General features: G+C 33.7%; 1 long non-coding RNA gene across 3 annotated transcripts in view; it reads right to left on the bottom strand.

Annotated features, from left to right (window-relative positions):
* The window catches only part of LOC136037923 (uncharacterized), an 85386-nt gene that overhangs the window by 19783 nt on the left and 43054 nt on the right, over positions 1-22549 (bottom strand). For 2 of the 3 annotated variants that reach the window (XR_010620084.1, XR_010620082.1), the window contains exons 3-4: positions 20343-20409; positions 6609-6714 (exon numbers count right to left, since the gene is read on the bottom strand). This is a non-coding gene — a long non-coding RNA (uncharacterized LOC136037923). The remainder of the gene's footprint in view (positions 1-6608; positions 6715-20342; positions 20410-22549) is intronic. The other variant, XR_010620083.1, reaches the window with a different exon arrangement.

Below are 22549 nucleotides of genomic sequence, written 5' to 3'. Positions count from 1 at the left end.
ATAATTCATTGAATTTCAATCTGTATGACTTGAAGACAAAAGTATGGCCTATGAAAGCTTGCTGTCAGAACAAAGTAAGTCTGACTTGATTTCGAAACAGTTAAATCCAAGCTGAAGACTGACTGAATGCAGAAGCCAACTAAATCTAACTGTTGAATTTCGTCGCCAGGCTGCAGACTTTTCTGATGCAAGAAACAGCCAAATTCTTACGAAAATTATAATATACAGTATGTTAAACACCACAATGAGTTATCTATGCTTTGCTTTTTTCCTGATAATCTCACACAAAAAGATTAATATTTCAAGAGAAGTTGTTTCACTCTGACTTGTCGAAAGTACAAAACAATTGTCTCTAGCAATTGTCCACGCAACCCCAATAGAAGAACTAAAAATCATTCTATCGAATTGGTCTTAAACAATGTTGCCAACGTGGCACAGTTGTGCCGTTGTTGGTACGATTTGGAAGTTTCGGTGCAACGGGTACATAAAGAAACTATTTGGTACAATCCGAAATCTCCGATACATGCAAGTTAATTTATGATTATATTCACTCCTTTCTGAATCGAAAATCTGGTCAAGTTTATCGATAATTTTAGAAAACGATATGTCTTTTTTTAAGGAATTTTCAGGATCTATTATTCATAACTAAATGTACATAGTTTATAACACATTAAAGTGATTAGTGTTATGTATGAGAATAATATTACTGCAGTTTAGGTAGAAAATGAGGATAGTAATTGGTTTCGTATTAAATCATGAATTAAGCACGGTTCCGTCTGATTGCTATTTATATGAATCATGTCGATGGACTTCGTCCCAAGGAGCTCAACAAAGGATATAAGAGAAGACAGAATCAATTGGCGAAGTAAGATTCCCCTAGAATTAGATAATACTGATGGCTTAAGGATAATAGACGAAACTGACGGCAAAATTTATGAATCTGCAGAGGATTTCAGGGCTCAGGATTCAAGAATGGTTAAAAATTAATTTTAAGAACACTAAGACAAGGAATAAGTGAAGGTGAAGAGGTGAAATTGGGTAACGGGAAGATTCATCAAGTGGACAGTTTCACTTACCTATGTTTTACTGTTAGCAAAGACGGTAGATGCAGTGAAGATTCTAAAAGTAAAATATCCAAGACCCAGGTTTTTGTCACAGTTTAAGAAAGCTTGCAAGAACAAGAATATAAGTATGTGAACCAAGATTAGAATATTTGAAGCTTTAGTGATTACAGTTTTTAAGTATAGTTCTGTAGTGTGAGTGATCCGGAAGACGGAGGAGGATATGCTAGGTGTTTTCCACGGAAATTGCCCACGGGTTGTTTTGGGTACCCGACTGACGGACCGTATTTCAACAGTAAGCTTTGCAAAAACTGTGGTTAAGTTTCGCTTATTGAGGCTACAGTGAGAGAAAGATTGAGATGACTAGGGTACATTCTGAGGATGAAGAAAGGCTGATTGCCAAAGATACTCCTTGTGGGCCAACCGTCTAGGGCCAAATGGAAAGTAAATCGTCCCAGAATGGGGTAAGAGGATGTCATGAGGAAAGAGAGGGGAATAGGGACTTCTAGGGAGGGTTTAAGGAGGGGGGCTTTAAATATGTGGGTTGGAGGAGGAATGGACGTAGCTGTGTTGACCTCATACGGCTTGTCACTGCAGCAAGTTGTTATTAGTATTAGTAGTAGCAGTATTAATTGTCGTATTAGTAGTAGTAGAGGTAGTAGTGGTATTGGTATTGGTAATGGTATTAGTAGTAGTTGTAGTAGTAGTAGTTTTTAGAAACCTTACACTTTTTAGTCTCAAAATGAGAAACTAGAATTCTATTATTAATACCATCCAAACCCAAGGAAGACTTAGAAGCTTCCTTATTCATCATCGTCCCTAAGCCCATTCTTCCTGCCTGAATAAATGAATTCTGTATCACCTAATCAAACAGTTCGTGGTAACGAACTGTAGTAAGGAGCGACCCGGCTCAATAGTAACCAAAACTCTAAAAAATTGAATTTTGATATAAATAACTACATCAAAAGAATCACATTTTAATGCTGATTTTAAATATATAAGTTTCATCAAGTTTAGTCTTACCCATCAAAAGTTACGAGCCTGAGAAAATTTGCCCTATTTAGGAAAATAGGGGGAAACACCCCCTAAAAGTCGTAGGATCTTAGCGAAAATGACACCATCAGATTCAGCGTATCAGAGAACCCTACTGTAGAAGTTTCAAGCTCCTATCTACAAAAATGTGGAATTTTGTATTTTTTGCCAGAAGACAAATCACGGGTGCGTGTTTATTTGTTTTTTTTTTTTTTTTTTTTTTTTTTTTTCTTTTCCCCAGGGGTCATCGTATCGACCAAGTGGTCCTAGAATGTCGCAAGAGGGCTCATTCTAACGGAAATGAAAAGTTCTAGTGCCCTTTTTAAGTGACCAAAAAAATTGGAGGGCATCTAGGCCCCCTCCCACGCTCATTTTTTTCCCAAAGTCAACGGATCAAAATTTCGAGATAGCCATTTTGTTCAGCATAGTTGAAAACCATAATAACTATGTCTTTGGGGATGACTTACTCCCCAACAATCCCTGGGGAAGGGGCTGCAAGTTACAAACTTTGACCAGTGTTTACATATAGTAATGGTTATTGGGAAGTGTACAGACGTTTTCAGGGGGATTTTATTTTGTTTGGGGGTGGGGCTGAGGAGAGGGGGCTATGTTGGAGGATCTTTTTTTGGAGGAATCTGTCATGGGGGAAGAAAAATTCAATGAAAAGGGCGCAGGATTCTCTAGCATTACTATAAGAAAACAATGAAAAATAAACATGAAAACGTTTTTTTTTCAAATGAAAGGAAGAAGCAGCATTGAAACTTAAAACGAACAGAGATTATTACGCATATGAGGGGTTCTAAAAATACTTTAGCATAAAGAGCGAGGTATTTAGGAGGAGATAAATACCTCGCTCTTTATGCTAAAGTGTTTTTAGTAATTTCAACTATTTATTCTACGGCCTTTCTGATTCAGGGGTCATTCTTAAAGAATTGGGACAAAACTTACGATTTAGTGTAAAGAACGAGGTATTAACGAGGGTACAAACCCCCTCATATACATAATAATAATTAAAGAATATAAAAGTTTGTTACGTAAGTTAATTTTAAAGTTACGTATATTTTTTGCTAATAAAAAAAATTCGTTAAAATTAAAATTAATAGTTGCCTTTTTATGTAACGGAAAAATTGCATGGCAACTAGGCCTCCTTCCCCATCCCATATTTCTCAAAATCGTATGATCAAAACTAAGAGAAAGCCATTTAGCCAAAAAAGGAATTAATATGCAAATTTCATTTGAATAGTTTACGTGTGGAGAGTCAAAATCAAACATGCATTAATTCAAAAACGTTCAGAAATTACATAAAAAAACTAGTTTTTTTAACTGAAAGTAAGGAGCGACATTAAAACTTAAAACGACAGAAATTACTCCGTATATGAAATAGATTGTTCCCTCCGCAATCCCTCGCTCTTTACGCTAAAGTTTGACTCTTTGCCACAATTCTGCTTTTTAAAACAATTAAAAGCTTTAGCATAAAGAAAGAGGGATTGCGGAGGGAACAATCTATTTCATATACGGAGTAAAAAACGAACAGAAATTACTCCGTATATGAAATGGGTTGTCCCCTCCGCAGTCCCTCGCTCTTTACACTAAAGTTTGACTCTTTGCCACAATTCTACTTTTTAAAACAATTAAGAACTTTAGCGTAAAGAGCGAGGGACTGCGGAGGGGACAACCCATTTCATATACGGAGTAATTTCTGTTCGTTTTTTACTCCGTATATGAAATAGATTGTTCCCTCCGCAATCCCTCTTTCTTTATACTAAAGCTTTTAATTGTTTTAAAAAGCAGAATTGTGGCAAAGAGTCAAACTTTAGCGTAAAGAGCGAGGGATTGCGGAGGGAACAATCTATTTCATATACGGAGTAATTTCTGTTCGTTTTAAGTTTTAATGTCGCTCCTTACTTTCAGTTAAAAAAACTAGTTTTTTTATGTAATTTCATCATATCATTAACAGCTAAACTTATATGCAAGCAATGTTTCCCACTAAAAAAGCACTTATGATAACAAAAAAATAAATAAATACTTTGACGTAGGCTACAATTTAAACTCTAGTTTATTAATGGATTTTTAAGTTTTTCAAAGCGAAATTCTCATTAACGTCAGAAAAAAAGAGAAGATATATTGCCTAATAATTAAAATTGCCCTTACAGAAAAGAGAATTAGACATAGAGCTGTAGTAATAGCGGCAACTTATAATGAAGTTCCGGTATGAAGCAATTTCCTAGACTGTTGGAAATTCAAAACAATAAGAAAATTAAATGTCAGTTTTAAGTATATAGTAAGGTGAAAAAAGAAAGACAAAGAAAAATAAAGGAAGGGACGTGCTAAAGAAGACGTGCTAAATCGTGTGTATAATAGCTTAAATAAGCGCTGTCTGCGCTGTCCCTTCAGCACAAAATATTAGGATCAAAGAATGTACCGTTAATTGAAGGTGCTTTAAAAATTGTCCTTATAATAACCCTGTACTGCGTACAAGCCGCTCCTTCCCTACAGTACACACTAGCCCCATGCTTAAGAAGTAGAGTGGGCGTAAAACAGAAAATCGATTTGTTTTGAGTTTGAGCTACCCACTGGGGAGATCTCATCAACTTAATGACTTGCCTTGGCTGACATGATAACAAAGAAGCCACGTCTGACAACTCTTCTATTTGGCCTCGAAGAATTTGGGATCTTTTTCTTTCGCTTATTTGAGCCTTGATAGTCTGTCCAATAGAGCCCAGACCTCCTAAGCCCCCTTTACCCATCAAATTTAATAATTTTGCTTCAGATGTACTCTTAGAAAATTTTATAAGACAACTGTTTACCTTAGATGCAATAAAAAATAAGAAAAAACTAGTTGTTTTCACTTTTAAAGGGTGTTTTTTCCCCTTTATCCAAAATATGACAAAGTTTCTCAGGCTCGTATCCTTTGATGAGCAACATTAAACTTAATGAAATTTGTATATACGAATTCAGCATAATAAGTCAATATTTCTGACATATCTATTGATTTCGAAATTCTGTTTTCTAGAGTTTTGATTACTATTGAGCCTCGTTGCTCCTTACTTACAGTCCTTTACCGAAAACTGTTCCATATGGCCAATTTTTAATTTTCATTTTCATTTGATCTGTGAAATCTGCCACAAATTTAGCCCCCCCCCCCTAAGATTTTGACGAAATTATGCCACTGAAGTCCATTCTTGATTTTATGCAAAAAATGAGTGAAACTCAAGCTCTTTAGCCCTGATTCTATTCATGAAAGTAGTGTGCTATCAACGAATCCTATGACACACTTATCTCTTCGATTCCCGGTACCGGCATTATCTTTAAGCTACTGAATATTTGGTAGAGTTTCTTCAAGGGATTTTCCAAGACGATTATTTTTTAGATTTTATGCACAGGCGATGGTTCCGTCATAGTTTAAGCAAGTGCTATTGTTTACTTATGCAAATTGAAATGAGGACGACGGTTAGGTATAGGTGCTATTATTTACATTTGATGATCACGTGGTTGTTACATCATAGTTTAGCAGGTGTTATTGTTTACTTATGTAAATTTAAAAGAGGGCGACGGTTATGTGTAGGTGCTATAGTCTACATTTTACGCACAGGTGGGTGTAACATCATAGTTTATCACATGCTTTTTTTTTACTTATTCAAACTTAACTGAGGATGACGGTTAGTTACAGGTGTTCTTGTTTATAATTTAAGCACAGGTGGTTGTTACGTCATAGTTTTAGCAGGTACTATTGTAACGAAAAGGTCGTGAAAACGATCTTTTCAACGACGTCTATTGTTCACTTATGCAAATTTAAATGATGATTTCGGTTATGTATAGGTGCTATTGTTTACATTTTGAGCTCATGTAGTTTATACATCAGATTTTAGCACATGTTATTAATTGCATATAGAAATTTAAATGAAGATAACGGTTATCAACCACCGGTAAGAATTGTTTAGTCAGCATGACTAAAGCAAAATAGTTGGAATTACTAGACATTTGTTAAAGTTCTTCATAAGAAAGAGCATATAGACGAAAAATGGGAGGCAAATTTCAAAAAAGTTGGAACAACTAGAATATATATATTGATACAGAGGGTAATCTGGAGGACATGACGAAAAATTATGCATCTGTTTCCCTACTAAGCTTTGCAGAAGGACAAAGGAATGTGTAAGATTAGTCAATAAATGATAAAAACTGAGTAAAGGTAAGAATGTATCCAGGATTTTTGCTTGGGTGGGTTGGGTGTTACTAAAAAGATTTACAAAACGTATAAAAAATCTTCTATATGCAGTTTAATAACTTTTTAAGAGTTGAACATTGTTTTATTTTTTTTGGGGGGGGGGGGCAACTTCTGTATTTCCAGCACTGGATAATGCCTAGAGTACAGGTGTCTTAACACAGGAGGTAAAAAGATATCACAGGCAAACAATTTCACTCTACTTTTTAACTTAAATGTAATTATGCTTTCAAAACTGAAGGTCATCTGGATTCAGCAGTTACGTGTATAGGTTACAAGAGTCTTTTTCTTACCTTTCAGTCAATCCATCAGAACAGATTCAAATAGCTGATTTTTCTCATCTAGGATAAGCATGAAGCAAAGTTTCGTCATCCGGGACTCGTGCGGAGAATATCCAATCTAGGAAAGACAAATTAGCGAAGTATTACTAGTTGGGTCTAAGTCCTTAAAATAAAGCAGCTAGACTTTTTTCTGCTTATATAGCGGTTCTAGGCTGTAATTTTGAGAAGAATCACGTTCAAATTAATCCCTCATTCATATATACATTAAGTCCTATCGAGTATTGGAAGACAGCTCAGAATTAAACATTGGAATTGTTTCTTTATTCCCGGAAAAGAAAAGTTGGGACAAAATTATATAGCTTATTTCAGCTTTCTGTTCTTTTTTTGTGAAAGAAGAGAAAGCATCTGCTTTTAAGGAACCAGTGCAGCTAAAATAGCTTTTTTGCCTTGACTCTTGTAACATTCAAGACTGAAAGAACAAGAAAACTTCAAAACCTTGTAAGACATTTCTAACGACGAACATAAAACTAATTAACTGTTTCCGTCATAATGCTAGACGCTCAATTAATTAGTACTTTTTCAAATATAATTGCTTTTAGTTTAGGTTTAGAAGGCTGTATCCTTCAATTGCTGCCTATGAAATTGTTATTTATTTCCAATTTCTCCTTCAAGTATTGTCATCCAGCTAAAAAAGAAAAAAAAATCGAAAAGAGTATAAAAGAATATGTGAAGAGGCGTCAGCTGGGAAGGGCAGGGGGGAAGATACATACATATATATATATATATATATATATATATATATATATATATATATATATATATATATATATATATATATATATATATATATATATATATATATATATATATATACATATATATATATATATATGTATATATATTTAAATGGATATATATATATATATATATATATATATATATATATATATATATATATATATATATATATACAAATTTACACCCACTCACCCTCTGAATCTTTTTGAATTGGCACCACTGAATATGTATAGCAGAGACGAAACAGGATAAAGACTTGATAAGTGACCAGTCAGACTCGATAATGATTTCCAAACCTTTGCGCAAACTACAAGAGATTGTATCGTTCATAGTGGCACTTTCTATAAAGTCTTATTTAAATATAATAAACGACAATGAGCATTAATAGTGTTATTGTGACACTGAGCGAATGACAGTGAACTGTTAATACAAATAAAGAAAATGACAGAATTAATAGCATGAATATTCATGAAATCTACTTTCAAGCCTTCTGTAGCACAAAGAAATCCCTTTCCGTTTTTGATAATCTTCTTTCACGGGCAATAAATTTCCTTTGCAGATAGAACTATCTGAATTTAAATATGAACAATATCCCGTTATATGCAAGAATAAGCATGCAATACCCCGCAAACAAACAATGAATTGAGTAAAAAAATAATTGGATACCTAATGCTCAGTAGCTTTAAACTGCGGGGCTATAAAAGTCAATTCGAACTACAAGGAAATTGGCAGTTATTGCCTTGAAAGACAGTCCTAGAGATCCATATTTTATGGCCTCCCCCTTTTGAGGCATGAAGAGGTAGTGTTCATGTACCCTTTCTTATAAAAATGAGAAAAGACAATGAATGTAAAAAATAGGAAATTACGGATATAAACTAGTCTCTTTCAGCTTTCATGTTGATCTTTACTTCATCCCCTTGGAACATAGCTAGTTACCTTACCTTAAAAGGAAAATAGCAACATCATCTGTCAGACGACAACAAGGGTGCATCTAGTATTTTTATTCGGGAGGAGGGGGGTTACATTTTTTTTAACTCATCGAAAATTTATTTATACGTATTATTGTTTTGTTTTTACATGCTGAGCAAAAACAGAAGGGGGGGGGGAGTTAAACTCCGCAACCCTTCCCCCGGATAAAACCTTGGACGACAGATATAAAAAGGCAATACCACACAAATGTATAAGTTTGAAAAACCCTTCTAAAAAAATTAATACCGATGATCGACGTAAAAAAGATTGTTTGTTTCTCCCGAGCTGAGCCCAAGTCTGTTTGAGCTCCCTCCCGAGGCACAAACAATTTTTCACTGTAGTTTTTAATTCAGTCTTCCAAATATAAGACGAAAGTGGCTAGATCAACTAGGGATAAGAGAGAGAGAGAGAGAGAGAGAGAGAGAGAGAGGGGGGGATATATATATATATATATATATATATATATATATATATATATATATATATATATATATATATATATATATATATATATATATATATATATATATATATATATATATATATATATATATATATATATATATATATAATTCCTATGTGTGAAGATAACAAAAATACTAGTTATAGTATTTTAATTTCTTGGTTAAAAATGTTATAATATATATTATAATATACAATATACAAATTTTCGGCTTTCCTATTTGTAGGAAAGGTTTACTTGTTGGTAGATAATTTTTATGTCAGTCTTGCTTCCTATCGGTGTCTTAAGAATGTAAACTTGCCCTCTTCAGCATTGTCAGTGCTTTGAAATATTATTACCAATTTTCGGACTTCAGTTATACCACGATAGATAAGTTCGTGCCACTTGAACAGCAGATTAAAAAAAATCGCCTAAACAAGAAGAAAATGTTTTATAAAATAATATTTAAACAGATATCTGATTAGAAAGGAGCAAATAAAAACAAAACGTACCGGAAAATTTGTACTGTGTCGAGCAATCCAAATATACCGAATCGTACCAGGACCCTAAATAGTACCAAAAAGGGAATAATTTTACCACGTTGACAACGCTGGCCTTCTCCTTTGTTTCCCTATTTGTTCATATCCATCGAAACATTAATATTTACTTGTAATAAAATAGGCTGAAATTAACGCCAACTTTCAGAAATTATGTAGATATTCAAATGAAATTCAAGAATTTTGGAACTTGGGCTAGAATTCGACTAGCGATTGATTTTTTTTCCTTTTCCCCCAGACTTCTTATAAATCAAAAGCTAACACAGTTCCGATGCTAAATAGAAGTCATAGACTGACTAGCCTCTAATGAAAACCAAGTGAAGACGTATAGCAACGAGAAATTAACTTATAAAACAACTGTTTATTAAAACTGATAGATATTAAATTGGTAATACAGATACGAATCACCTTATAAAATTAATTCTGCTTTAATGACAATGTCAAAATGTCTTAATCTATCAAGGCTTCGATGATCTATAAAACCATTGAACGTAATATGAAGGTTTACGTCGGACTTCTAGTCACAGGCAGCACAACTGTGCTCCATAATTAAAGACTGAAGTGTTCTTAATGTATTATCTATTCTGTATTTATTTTTTCTTTTCACCAAACCACTTCTTAAGGAAAGCAAGCAGCTAAACCCTTTATACCATCAACAATTTTTCAATCCTCAGCTTCCTGAACTGGGAGTAGATCCAAATGGATTTCCAACTCCTTAGGAAGTTAGTTTTGAAAGGTCTGGTCACCTGGTTTGCTTATAATAGACTCTTTCACTCTCCATCAAACTGTCGAAAAACGGTTAGCAAATTCTTCCCAAATTTCCTCTGGATTCGTCAGACTGGTTCCATCTGTACAGAATACATCCTGAGGGATTTCTCCCGGTGATTGTCCTAAAGCGCTTCTTATCATATTCCATGTTTTCAGTAGACTTCCAGATGCTTTTTCAAATTCTATTTTATAATAATCCTGTCTAGCCTTTCACAGGAGTCTGCTTAGGGCATTGCGATAACTGTTATTAATTCGGTCATTTATATCACAGGGATAACTTACCTTTTTCTCATACAAATTATTCTGCTTATTTATCGATCTCGATAATCTTGCAGTAATCCAGACATTTCCACGACAGCGTCGTAGAGTACTAATATTAATGGTAGTGATATAACCTAATGAAATCATCAAGTTTAAAAATCGGTCACTAGTTGATCCATTATCCAAGAGGTCAATGTTGAAGTCTCCCATTATTTAAATAGGACTTCGTTGTGGATCTTTTCCAATTTGTCTTCAAGCAGTTCATAAAACTCAATAAGAGATCCTGTCGGAGGCCTATATACAATCAGAACATAACCCCAACGTCCAAACACCTCTAACTTCAAAATAAAAGACTCAAAAACCATTTCTTTATATTTTAAAATATCCTCTTGGACACTTACCCGGATGTCCTAACGTATATACGCTGCCAGACCCCCATGTAGGTAAAGTTTACGATTTTTTATATAGAGGTTTTATCCTGAAATACGCAAAAGTTGTAAATTATGGTCATTTAAAGAAGTTTTTGTTGGTAGAGTTCCCTGAAAAATAGGTAAATTGGAAATTTAATTTATAAAATTAAAACTTGAATGTAATCATTGGCAATTAAAATGGAATACATTAAACCTATCTAAAACTTCGCTACATATCATCTGCATTTGGTTTACACAAATATTTAGAATCCTCACACTCCAACGAATAATACCCACCAGGCCCGCTACTTCCATCAAAAATTTCATCATACCTATTTCCAAAAATTACCTTATTATTTTCCAGCTCCAACCCATTGATCTGTCCTGGAGGAGACACCGATCTTTCATCCAACATCAAAACTAAATAGACAAATAAACAAATACAACGTAGAGACAATAGGGAAAATTTTTATTATGGAAAGGCAGTGTGGTCTTCGTCGCTATTTTAAATAGACAAACTTGAGTGCAACTCCACAGGGGACACATTTAAACATACTCTAATTGTAAATTTATTACATGCAAAAAAAACGAAAAAAAAATATTGAAGAAAAAAAACAATAGCTCAATACGATAAACCTTGCATATTGGGTGCCTTCTCATACATTTACTTTTTTTTACGCTACAAACAACTAACTATGAACTATCAACTATATACTCCTTCAATTTCTCGCCAAATTTCTTAACTCATTAATCACCAGCTACTCCTTAATCAATGGGAACTTGAATTCAAACAGCTATTTTTCCTCGTAAGCTACACTAATTGCCACTATGTTGGCTACGGAATGAATGATTATTCGGTGCATAATCAAGTTCAGGAATCAAATCATCCGGTGAATATGTAGCACGTGTCCCATTGGGGCGATTGAAAAGTAAGATAGGCGGAAAAGCTTTCGGGATCTAAGCGTCTATTCCTAATTTACGTCATGCTTTACCTTTTAGTTTCCTAGCATTTTTCAAAACATTAATTTTCGATTTTTATCGGATACTGCAACACGAACAAATTTCTGTTCCTCATTCACTTCGGTTACCTTGAATGGTGGGACAGGAGCCATTTCGAGTCCATCCGTGAGAATACTTTTGAAGATATCCTTCACGTTTTGCTCGGATTCACAAAACACATTCCATATGATAATATTCATTTCTAGCTTATCAAACTCCAGCCTGGCCAAAATCATACTCAAGTTATTTTATTCTGTACTACGAGATATACAATCATCACCAATTACTTTTACTTGATTCTAGGGATTCTTTGACTTGTTCAAGCTCCCTCACTTGCTCATTATTTTCGGTCAGGTGCCTTGCAAATCTAATATGTCATATCTCCAAATTTGCCACTTTATCTTCAATTCTTTAAATCCTATTTTCTAAAAAATCTACCTTTTTTTCTATTTTCTGTTACCAAACTGATAACAGTATCCTAACTTTCCTCAACGGCTGAAATCGTGAATTTATTTGTAGAATCAGTGCTGCTAGCTGTAACTATAAGATCATATTCACCTTCTTCCTCTGAGTGCTTTCTGTATCACTTCCAGTATTGCGAGGTTGATTTCTTTTACGTTCCATGATTGTTTTCCAGACAACAAAATTAAAGATCTGCTTAACTCATTAAGGACCAATTATTTATCCAAGTGGGTCCGTTACGTGCAGTTCGCTAAGCCACCATTAGTTTGGGCACGGCTAACACTTCTCTTCGTAAAAACTGCTCCAACTAATTCAAGTTTCAATTAGAAAAAATCAGAACTGCCACTTAGAAAAACGTAAATCCATTCGTCATGAACACTAGGCACCCCAAGCAAGGTTTCACTTGTTTGCCAGTGAGTCCAAGCAAATTAAGCCTAAGATTTTGCATACAAGTCCAGTAGATATTGTCCTTCACGCGTCAACCCAAAGTCAATCCAATCTTTTATCACTTAGCTCTATGACTATCTATCTTAGCTCTGCCCTACGAATAACCCAAGGACGGGTGATAGATAGACTTACCTATCTAAAAATGAACTGACATCCTTTTTATACAATCCTAAAAAGGGCTTATGCCAGATTTGCCTCTCACTCACTCAGACTATCTGTCTTGGCTTTTTCTATAATTAGCTTCGGCTTGATGCCCACAACCACTTGATTTTAATTCAAGCGCAATTGATTTTCAACTAATTGATTTTCAGAGCGAATTTTAAGAGCAAATGATTGATTTTCTATCAAACGCATAAGCGCAATAAATATATTAACAGGTGGAATTGTGCACATGTGAAATCCCAAGTTCGAATAAATTCCAATGACTTTCACGATAAAATTCAAATTCAGTCAACTTATAATCCTTAGTCTCCGTTATATATTTAACCTGCTTTAGATGTTGACCTTTGAACAACTGAATGGCAACTGAATTTAAACACCAAAACAACAATTCAAGCAATTTAGACTAAAAATGAAATAATCATTCAATTAATTAAGTTTACAAATTCTCCGATACTCTTACTGACACGAGCTTTTATCAGTTGAAGACACGCTTGGAGTGTTTTTGTTTTTTACCGTTTTTTTGAAGGGATTTGTCAATTCTAGGCCATAGGACCCATTTACCTAAGCTCCGTAAACGAAAACTTTATCCAGTTAATCTTATTTAGGACAATATCTTGACTTGCTGGAGAGGAATTCAAACAACCTTATTTTGCTGTAGTAACTTTGCTAGACAATACATAAAAATAACTAAAAAACTTTACTAAACCATCATGAAGTGAATCAAGAAAACAGAGGAAAAATAAATAATTCTAACAGGGTTTCGAATTTTTTAGCAGGTTCTTGTAAATCTATTATATTATTCAATTTAAGTGGATATTTCTATCAAACAGTCTGTTATAACGAACTTTAAGTAAAGAACAACATTGGCTAATGTTGACCGAAACTCTAAAAAACGGAATTTTGATGACAAAGTAAATATCAAAAGAAATGAGTTTTATTGTAATTCTAAATATGAAAAAAATATTAATTACAAGCATAAGAAAATTTGCTCTAATTTGACATTGGGCAAAACACCCTAAAAGGGCAAGTGACCTAAATTATATCCACACCATCAAATTTAGAATATCAGAAAGCCCTAGTAAGGAGTTTTCAGGCATCTATCTACAAAAGTGAGAAAATTTCAATTTTTCCCCAAGAAAAAATATCACGAATGCTTGTTTATTTGTTCATTTAAATGTTTTTTTTCCAGTATTATAAAAATACATTAACGTCAGTAACATTAAATACCAGTAGCATCTGCTTGCAATAGAGTCACCGGAGGTAACTGAGCAAGTCAATAATTTGTCTTGAGTCTTGGCAGGATTAAAAATACGGTTTTACATAAAAATAAATTGTCCCTATGTCAGCAATGTGCCCATTATCATTAAAAACTTGGCGTGACCCCATTTATGTATGAACAGACACATTCAAATTATGTATTCCATGTAAAAATAATAAATAGTGTTTAAGAATTGGAACAGAAAAAATTTCAGTTAGCAACTATGTCATATAACTGCGGGGAAAACTCAGATTGTGCTCCAATTAAAAGTATTGGGAAAGCCATTTTTTCCCAGAATGTTGGCTTTTAAGCCATGATATTCCCATCACCTTTTATCTCAGCTTTTTTCCAATCAGGAACTTATGCTCAGAGGTTAGAAAAAGTCTTAGCTTGGAACTTGCCTCTTAGACCTCACTTTGTGCATGTAAATAGTTTTAAGTCAAGCAGAGAATAGAAAGTCACAATTTTTTTATCGAATCCTTTAAAAGGCCTTAAAACTGTTATCAATGCGATTTTAAGACATTTCATTTAATTAGCTTTAATGTTGAATCTACACACCCTTCTATCATTTCCTAAAATTACAAAAGTTTCCAGAATGGGAATAACTGGAAATCATATTAAGTCATCCTTAATTTCTGAAAAGTAATACGGGAGATGTAGATATAAATTGAAAGTTTTGTAGTCGAAAAAAAAACTGTCTTAATATATTTTCCGAAGAAATAACAAAGCTGACACTCTGGAATGAACAGGTCTTTTTCTCAATGATAAAAAGATGATTCTGACACTGATGTTAAGATCTTCAGGGACCCAAAGAGTCAGCAAAAGAATTAAAAAATTAAGTAGAAAGTAATGGATGTCCGAAGTTATTCTGTATTCTACACTGCCGTATAAACGTAAAAATTTGAGAACAAAGGCAGGATACGAAAAGAGTGAGGCACGTGGTATTTTATTACATTGTCCATATCGACTTTTCATCACATTGTATTCCTTCCAAAGGGATTTGTACCGTCAGTTAGGGACTGTTTGAGTCAACCTGTTGAGGTTCTACCTTGCCTTTTCGCAATTATAATTGCCAAATTGACAATTGTCGATTATAACTGACGAAGGCAAATTGTTTATATATAGTCCAATTTGCCTATATATAGCCGAATTTGCCTATATATAGGCAGATATTGTCAATCTATCCATACTTTAGGCGGTGGGCATAGGCTAGATGGGATGAGGGTCTGACTGTCTGGTATTTATTAGTTAATTTAAAGCATTTTGATTTTTGAATTAATAAAAAGGGAATACTTGTGGCAAAAGTCAAAGTCATGGCCAATTGTAGAAAAAAAGTCTGGATAAAACTGGACAATAGTCTGGATAAAACTGGGAAGAAAGTATTCTGTCGGACTTGATTGTTTTATATTAAGTACAATCTTGATGTGTTGAAGAGCAATACCACTGCGGTCGTTCATTATGTTCCTTTTTACTGATTTATAAAAAGTTCCTCTGTATATTTGAAAAATTTCTAGTTATTTCCCAGAAATTTCTTCCTCGCATTTCTGTCTATTTGTTTGGTTTTGTAGATCCCAGAAACAACATTCTTACTTCAATTACATTTAAGCTATTATTTTTTTTCATTCTAGGGTATGCGTACGCATACATGTTATTTCTTTATTAAATAAAAAAAACAAGTTTTTTTAAATGAAAGTAAGGAGCGACATTAAAACTTAAAACGAACAGAAATTACTCCGTATATGAAAGGGGCTTTTCCTCCTCGACACCCCGCTCCTTACGCTAAAGTTTTTTATTGTTTTAAAAAGTAGAGTTGCGAGAAAGAATCAAACTTTAGCGCAAGGAGCGGGGTGTCGAGGAGGAAAAGCCCCTTTCATATACGGAGTAATTTCTGTTCGTTTTAAGTTTTAATGTCGCTCCTTACTTTCATTTAAAAAAACTTGTTTTTTTTTTATTTAATTTCTGAAAGTTTTTGAATTAATGCATGTCTGATTTTGGCTCTCCGTACATAAATTACTAAAATGAAATTTGCATATTAATTCTTTTTCTGGCTAAATGGCTTTCTCTTAGTTTTGATCAGACGATTTTGAGAAATAAGGGGTGGGGAAGGAGGTCTAGTTGCCCTCCAATTTTTTGGTTACTCAAAAAGGCAACTAGATCTTTTAATTTTTAACGAACGTTTTTATTAGTAAAAAAAAAACGTAACTTAAGAATTAACTTACGTAACAAACGTACATAACTTACTTAACTTACGTTACGTTTTATCCCAATTCTTTAAGAATGACCCCTGAATCAGAAAGGCCGTAGAATAAATAGTTGAAATTATTTAAAAATTTTTTAGCATAAAGAGCGAAGTATTTATCTCCTCCTAAATACCTCGCTCTTTATGCTAAAGTATTTTTAGAACCCTTCATATGCGTAATAATCTCTGTTCGTTTTAAGTTTTAATGCTTCTCCTTACTTTCAATTGAAAAAACTTTTTCATGTTTATATTTTCATTGTTTTTTTATAGTAATGCTAGAAAGTCCTGCGCCCTTTTCATTGAATTTCTCTTCCCCCATGAAATACTCCTCCAAGGAAAGATCCTCCCATATTGCCCCCTCCCCTGAACCCCACACCCAAACCAAAAAAATCCCCCTGATAACGTCGGTACGCTTCCCAGTAACCATTACTGTATGTAAACATTGGTCAAAGTTTGTAACTTGCAGCCCCTCCCCCAGGGACTGTGGGGGGTAAGTCATCCCCAAAGACATAGTTATTATGGTTTTCGACTATGCGGAACAAAATGGCTATCTCAAAATTTTGATCCGTTGACTTTGGGAAAAAAATGAGCGTGGGAGGGGGCCTAGGTGCCCTCCAATTTTTTTGGTCACTTAAAAAGGGCACTAGAACTTTTCATTTCCGTTAGAATGAGTCCTATTGCAACACTCTAGGACCACTTGGTCGATACGATGACCCCTGGGAAAAAAAACAACAAAAAAAACAAATAAACACGCACCCGTGATTTGTCTTCTGGCAAAAAATACGAAATTCCACATTTTTGTAGATTGGACCTTGGAATTTTTTCTATAGGGTTCTCTGATACGCTGAATGCGATGGTGTAATTTTCGTTAAGATTCTATGACTTTTAGGGGGTGTTACCCCCTATTTTCCAAAATACGGAAAATTTTCTCAGGCTCGTAACTTTTGATGAAAAAGACTAAATTTGATGAAATTTATATATTTAAAATCAGCATAAAAATCCAATTCTTTTGATATATCTTTTAGTATCGAAATTCCGTTTTTTAGAGTTTCGTTTACTATTGAGCCGGGTCGCTCCTTACTACAGTTCGTTACCACGAACTGTTTGATTACTACATAGTGTCTACACAATTGCCGTCCATAATCATGTGAAGCATCTGTATTTTTTCTTAAGATAAGCGCGCTTGTAGAAGGGAAGAGCTTAATTTTGACAATAAAATATGAAGAAATCTAAATTTTAGAACAGAAGCTTTCAAACTCTAATGTTATTGACGAACGTTCCTGCCTGGGAAGTTTTAATTATCTGGCTTAGCAATAAAGGAGATTTTTCTCTCTATGGCCATAGAGAGAAAAATCTCCAAATTCAGTGCCAATGTTTTAAGAATCAACCACCTCTGGACTAGTGTCATTTTATAATGTTTGTAGTTGAAGTGTTGAATATTTTTTTTTCTCTTTTTTCTTTTTTGTACTCCGTCCTTTGTAATAAATTAATAATAGTAATAATAATAATAATAATAATAATAATAATAATAATAATAATAATAATAATAATAATAATAATAATAATAATAATAATAATAATAATAATAATAATAATAATAATAATAATAATAATAATAATAATAATAATAATAATAATAATAATAATAATAATAATAATAATACAGGTGGGTTATGAACAAAACAGAGAAAATGTGCTCGTAATTCATAGAATATTTTTGCCAATTTGCTCGAATCCTACATCAAACTCCCGTCAATTTGCTCGGATCTTATAGAAGTTGTGGCATGTCGTTGTCGGAACCCATGCTTTTTGTTTATTCCATAGGAATCAAAAGCCACATTTCTACTCATTTATAAAAACAAATCTATTTTTTTAAAAACCTGAATATCATGAATCAACACAACTAAATTTTGCTCCAATTTTTTGTTTTCATTGAGGCTCTTGGCCTGGGGTAAGGTCTCATCAAGGCTGAAGTCGATCTAAAAAAAAAAAAAAAAAAAAAAAAAAAAAAAAAAAAAAAAAAAAAAAAAAAAAAAAAAAAAATCAAAACTTGATGTCACGGACTGATACAACCAAAGTTTTCTTTCCGAATTTTTTGGACTCATTTTTTTGTCCAGTCTACATAGCCTGGAAATTTCAAGCCAATCAGATAAAAATAATTGTTGGCCCATTTTGGGTAATTGCAAATTACCCAAATTTTGTAGCGCTTGGTCCTTTTTGCCTCTTTGTCTTCTTACATCCAATTAACATACCGAGTAATTTGCAAGCCGATTGGAGACAAAAAAATTTTACCTGCTTCAAGGTGCCACTAATAGATACAGCAATTCTTTTCCAACTATAAGATCCCATGTTTACATGTTTGGTAAGTTTCGAGCCAATCAGAGAACAAATTATTTTTCGCATTCTTGAGAACCAGTATTTTTTGAAGATTTAATGTCTTCATTCGTAAGACAATACAGATGACTGGAAATAAAGCTTCTTTGCCCATTTTGGTGCCGTATTTAAGGCAGAGAAGGAGGGGGAGATTGTGTTCTCAAACTAAAAATGTATTTGCATTTCGGGGCTTCCTTTGCCTCGGGACTTGCTAATGTAGGTTTCAAGCTATTAAGAAAACAATTGTCCATTTTAGGAAAGTTTTCCCCCAATTTTAAAACAGTTTAGGGTCCCCTGGGCTCAGATGGTTGCTAATGTAAGCATAAATCTGTTCAGATAAAGAAACACATTTTTTCTCTTTCTGGGCTCAATTTTTGTACGAATCAGGGCTTTTTTAAATATTTATGTGCATTGGTGTCAAAGTGTTAAAAAAAACCTTTCCCCTTTTCAGAAATTATTTTGGCAGTTCCATGCCCAAAACTATTTATTTTCCATCACATTAGATTCCAATTGGCAGTCTTAGGACTGTAGACTCGAAACTGATCGAAGACAAAAAGTTTTTTAAGTCAATTTTTTCGACTGCTGACAATATTCTTCCGTCCAAAAAAAAGTTTCTAAAGCGTAATTTAGAGTCATTTCCCCTAAACCTGCGAGAGCTAAGTCGTACCCTGACACACAACTATAGTGAACAAAATAGCTATCTCAAAATTTATATCTGATGCCAAAGGAGCATACGGGCAACCAGAGGAAGAGAAAAATTTGTCCCATAAAAAGACACAATGGCTTCCAATTATCTATCAAATGACGGCCCTCACCAAGTTTCTACGACAACCCCTTCCCTACGAAGTGGCTGTAAAAAAAGATATGAAGAAGGCCCTCCGCTATTTACTAATTCAACACTAATACTAAAAAAAAGAACAAATATAAAGTCGTCGGTCCTAGACTTCATAGTCCAAACTCAAAGATTGTGATCTACATACCATGGCCGTTCAGCCAAGAAATGCAATAGAGGGTTGAGGCTAGTGATCCTATGCTAGTTCATGGAGTTTAAAAGGTATTTTTATGAACTTTGAAAGATCGTGGTCCCAGCCACGATGTACTGACCAACTTATTAACTAAGCGAGAATAAAGTAGTTTTTTAGAACAAAACATATTTTTTGGCAGGTTTTGTTGACCGTATCTTTATATTTATATTTTCTTTATTGAAGGAAAAGTTCTACTTGAAACATATGATTTTTAAGTTTTGAATGGGCTGACAATTATGGCATTTAGTCGATAGTAAACAAAATTGAAGTATAGCTTCTACAGCACTTTAATTTGTCGTCGAGGCAAATCAGATGTTGCTGCAATAGTTACCCTACCCAAATTTGAAATCTGTTCTTCTTAAGTTTGACTTCCTTGCTTCAATATCTGTTCGGTTTTGGATTGCATTTATATATCCATAGTGATGTTTCTTATTTCTAATTCGTAGCAATTATTGATTTTAATTTATTTTTGTGTCAGGTTTCATTTATGCATACATAATTTTTTACGTTCATTTTAAGTTTGATTTGAAATATGACTTTATTTCAGCTTGTTCGAAATATATTATCCTGCTTTACCTGTACTTCCATGAACTTGCTTTTGACTACAACATATGTATCCAGTTGTTAATTGCAAGCGTCCAAACTAAAAAGAAACAAGCTTAATAGGAGTCACTTGGGGGACTTTTAGGCAACTTATTCAATGCGAAGGAAAAAAACTCTTTTCTGCCTCCCCAATCCTCCCAAAATATCATTTTTCTTCCAAAAATTTTACTGTGAGCCAGGAAATAATCTAATTATATTACAAAGATGCGGAATCTGCTGGACAACTATGAATATGAATATTTCTGCTCATTCAAAATTTCAATTCAAAGCAACTGATAATGACAGTTCAGACTCTGTTGCGTAGTTCTATAACTTAACAGAGCAAACTGAAGCTGTTAGTAAATTGCCCTTGCTAGAAACTCAATGTTCAAGTTCACTCCACAGTACTAATGCAAACACGAAACGAACAGATAAACACTGTTTGTAATATCAGTATCACCGGGACTGTCTGAAATTGGTGAATGCCGACATTCACCGGTGAATGTTTGAAATACCTTTTTTTTCTCCTTGGATTTAGTCAGCGTTGTCAATCGACTTTTCAGTTTTATGCAAAGTTTGGTGGTGACTAGTTGGGTTAGGCTAGGTTTTTAACCCTTTTCTGAGCTTTATAACCTAATTTAACCTAACCCAACCGAACCTAACTTTAACCTTTACCATCAAAGCTTGCATAAGACTGCAAAAGTTGATTCGCGAAGCTGATTGAATCCAAGCAGAGAAAAAAAAGGAATCTCGGACATTCTTTAACCAGATTTAGAACATTCTATGTAACATCAGAATGATTCAAAATCTCGTGTTTTCAATGTTTGAAGTCTGATACCTTATTTTAGGCTTTTCAATGGTGTTGAATCGAATTTTCTAATTTTCATCAAAATTGCGCCGCACTTTGAAGTGTACTTCCCCTTCTAGATTAATTTCCCTTTATTGAAGAAAAAATCTATTCATAAATAATTAAGATGTAAAGTAAATACATGTCACTAATCCCAAAGGCTCTATGGCTTGTAAACAAAAGGAAAGAACCTGTTTATTTAAACACTAACTCGAGAAGGAAAAAAAATGTTTACATGGATGTAATTCGAGAAGACAGTTAACTTCTTATTCCACATTGATTTTACTTTCCAATTCATTTCTAGTTAAGAGTCTAACCAGATTTCAATTACACCATTAATGTAAAAAAATAAACCGCCAAATTTATAACTTATTTCCACATAATTTATCTATAGATTAAATTTTAATTTCAATTTAATCTCTATATTTCAAGAACTTATTAATCATATTCAATGTAATATCTAGTAATTCCAATGTACCTTTAGAATTCGAAGCATCCTGGTTATTATTTTTCCATGGTTAAGTCTATTTTTTTTTAAGTAGAAAAAGTATTAGAGATTAAACGTAGCTTGCTAATTTTGACACGCAAAAAATTTGAAGCAATCTAAAATCGAGGCTCCCAGGTTCTAATTTCGGTGCTCAATAAGTTCAGTAAAGTAATGACGATAACACGATAGCACGTTCGATGGGCAACGATGGGCCCGTTAGTTGTGAAAAACCTCTCGACAGGTAAAGACTAGTCAAAAGTGTAATGGATGAAAATGTTCGTTGATACGATACGAGTTTTCCGTGGCTGCTCTAGCCATGGAAAATTGTAGGAAAAAAAAAACACAGGGTCCACACCTCTGAATAAGAAACACTGATCAGGATACAGAGAGACCTCGCCATTGCCTCCCTAGATTTGAAAGATTTTTGTGCGTGTGTATTTGTGTGTTTGTCGTTATTGAGCAGAAACAAAATTAAGTTTTTTCCTCTCCTAGTATTTGAAAGATATATTTTTTTGTGCGTAGGTATGTGTGTGTTTGTCATTATTGAGCAGAAAAAAAACTAAGATTTCCCCACTCCTAGTATTTGAAAATTTTTCAAATACAGGACACAAAATTCATCTTTGTATCATTTATGGAGAAAAGTTTATTCTGGGTTCGGTGACGTTGGCACCGTGACTTACACACGTGAATTACACTCGCGTGTTTGGCACAGTGAAAAAAACGTTTAAATGTTTTTTTTATTTTGTTAACTTCGATTATAAAATATAGTGACGAAAACTAAAGGAATACTTATCACTTTCTTTCAAGCATCAGAAGTGATTTGACATGGAAACTTGTAACTGAAAGCTTGCCATCAAATCTTTCAAG

Source organism: Artemia franciscana, chromosome 17 (genome assembly GCF_032884065.1).
Source record: "Artemia franciscana chromosome 17, ASM3288406v1, whole genome shotgun sequence".
In the NCBI taxonomy this organism is placed as follows: Eukaryota; Metazoa; Arthropoda; class Branchiopoda; order Anostraca; family Artemiidae; genus Artemia; species Artemia franciscana.
The sequence above is the reverse complement of the archived record's forward strand: the minus strand, read 5'-3'. Positions and strand labels throughout refer to the sequence as shown.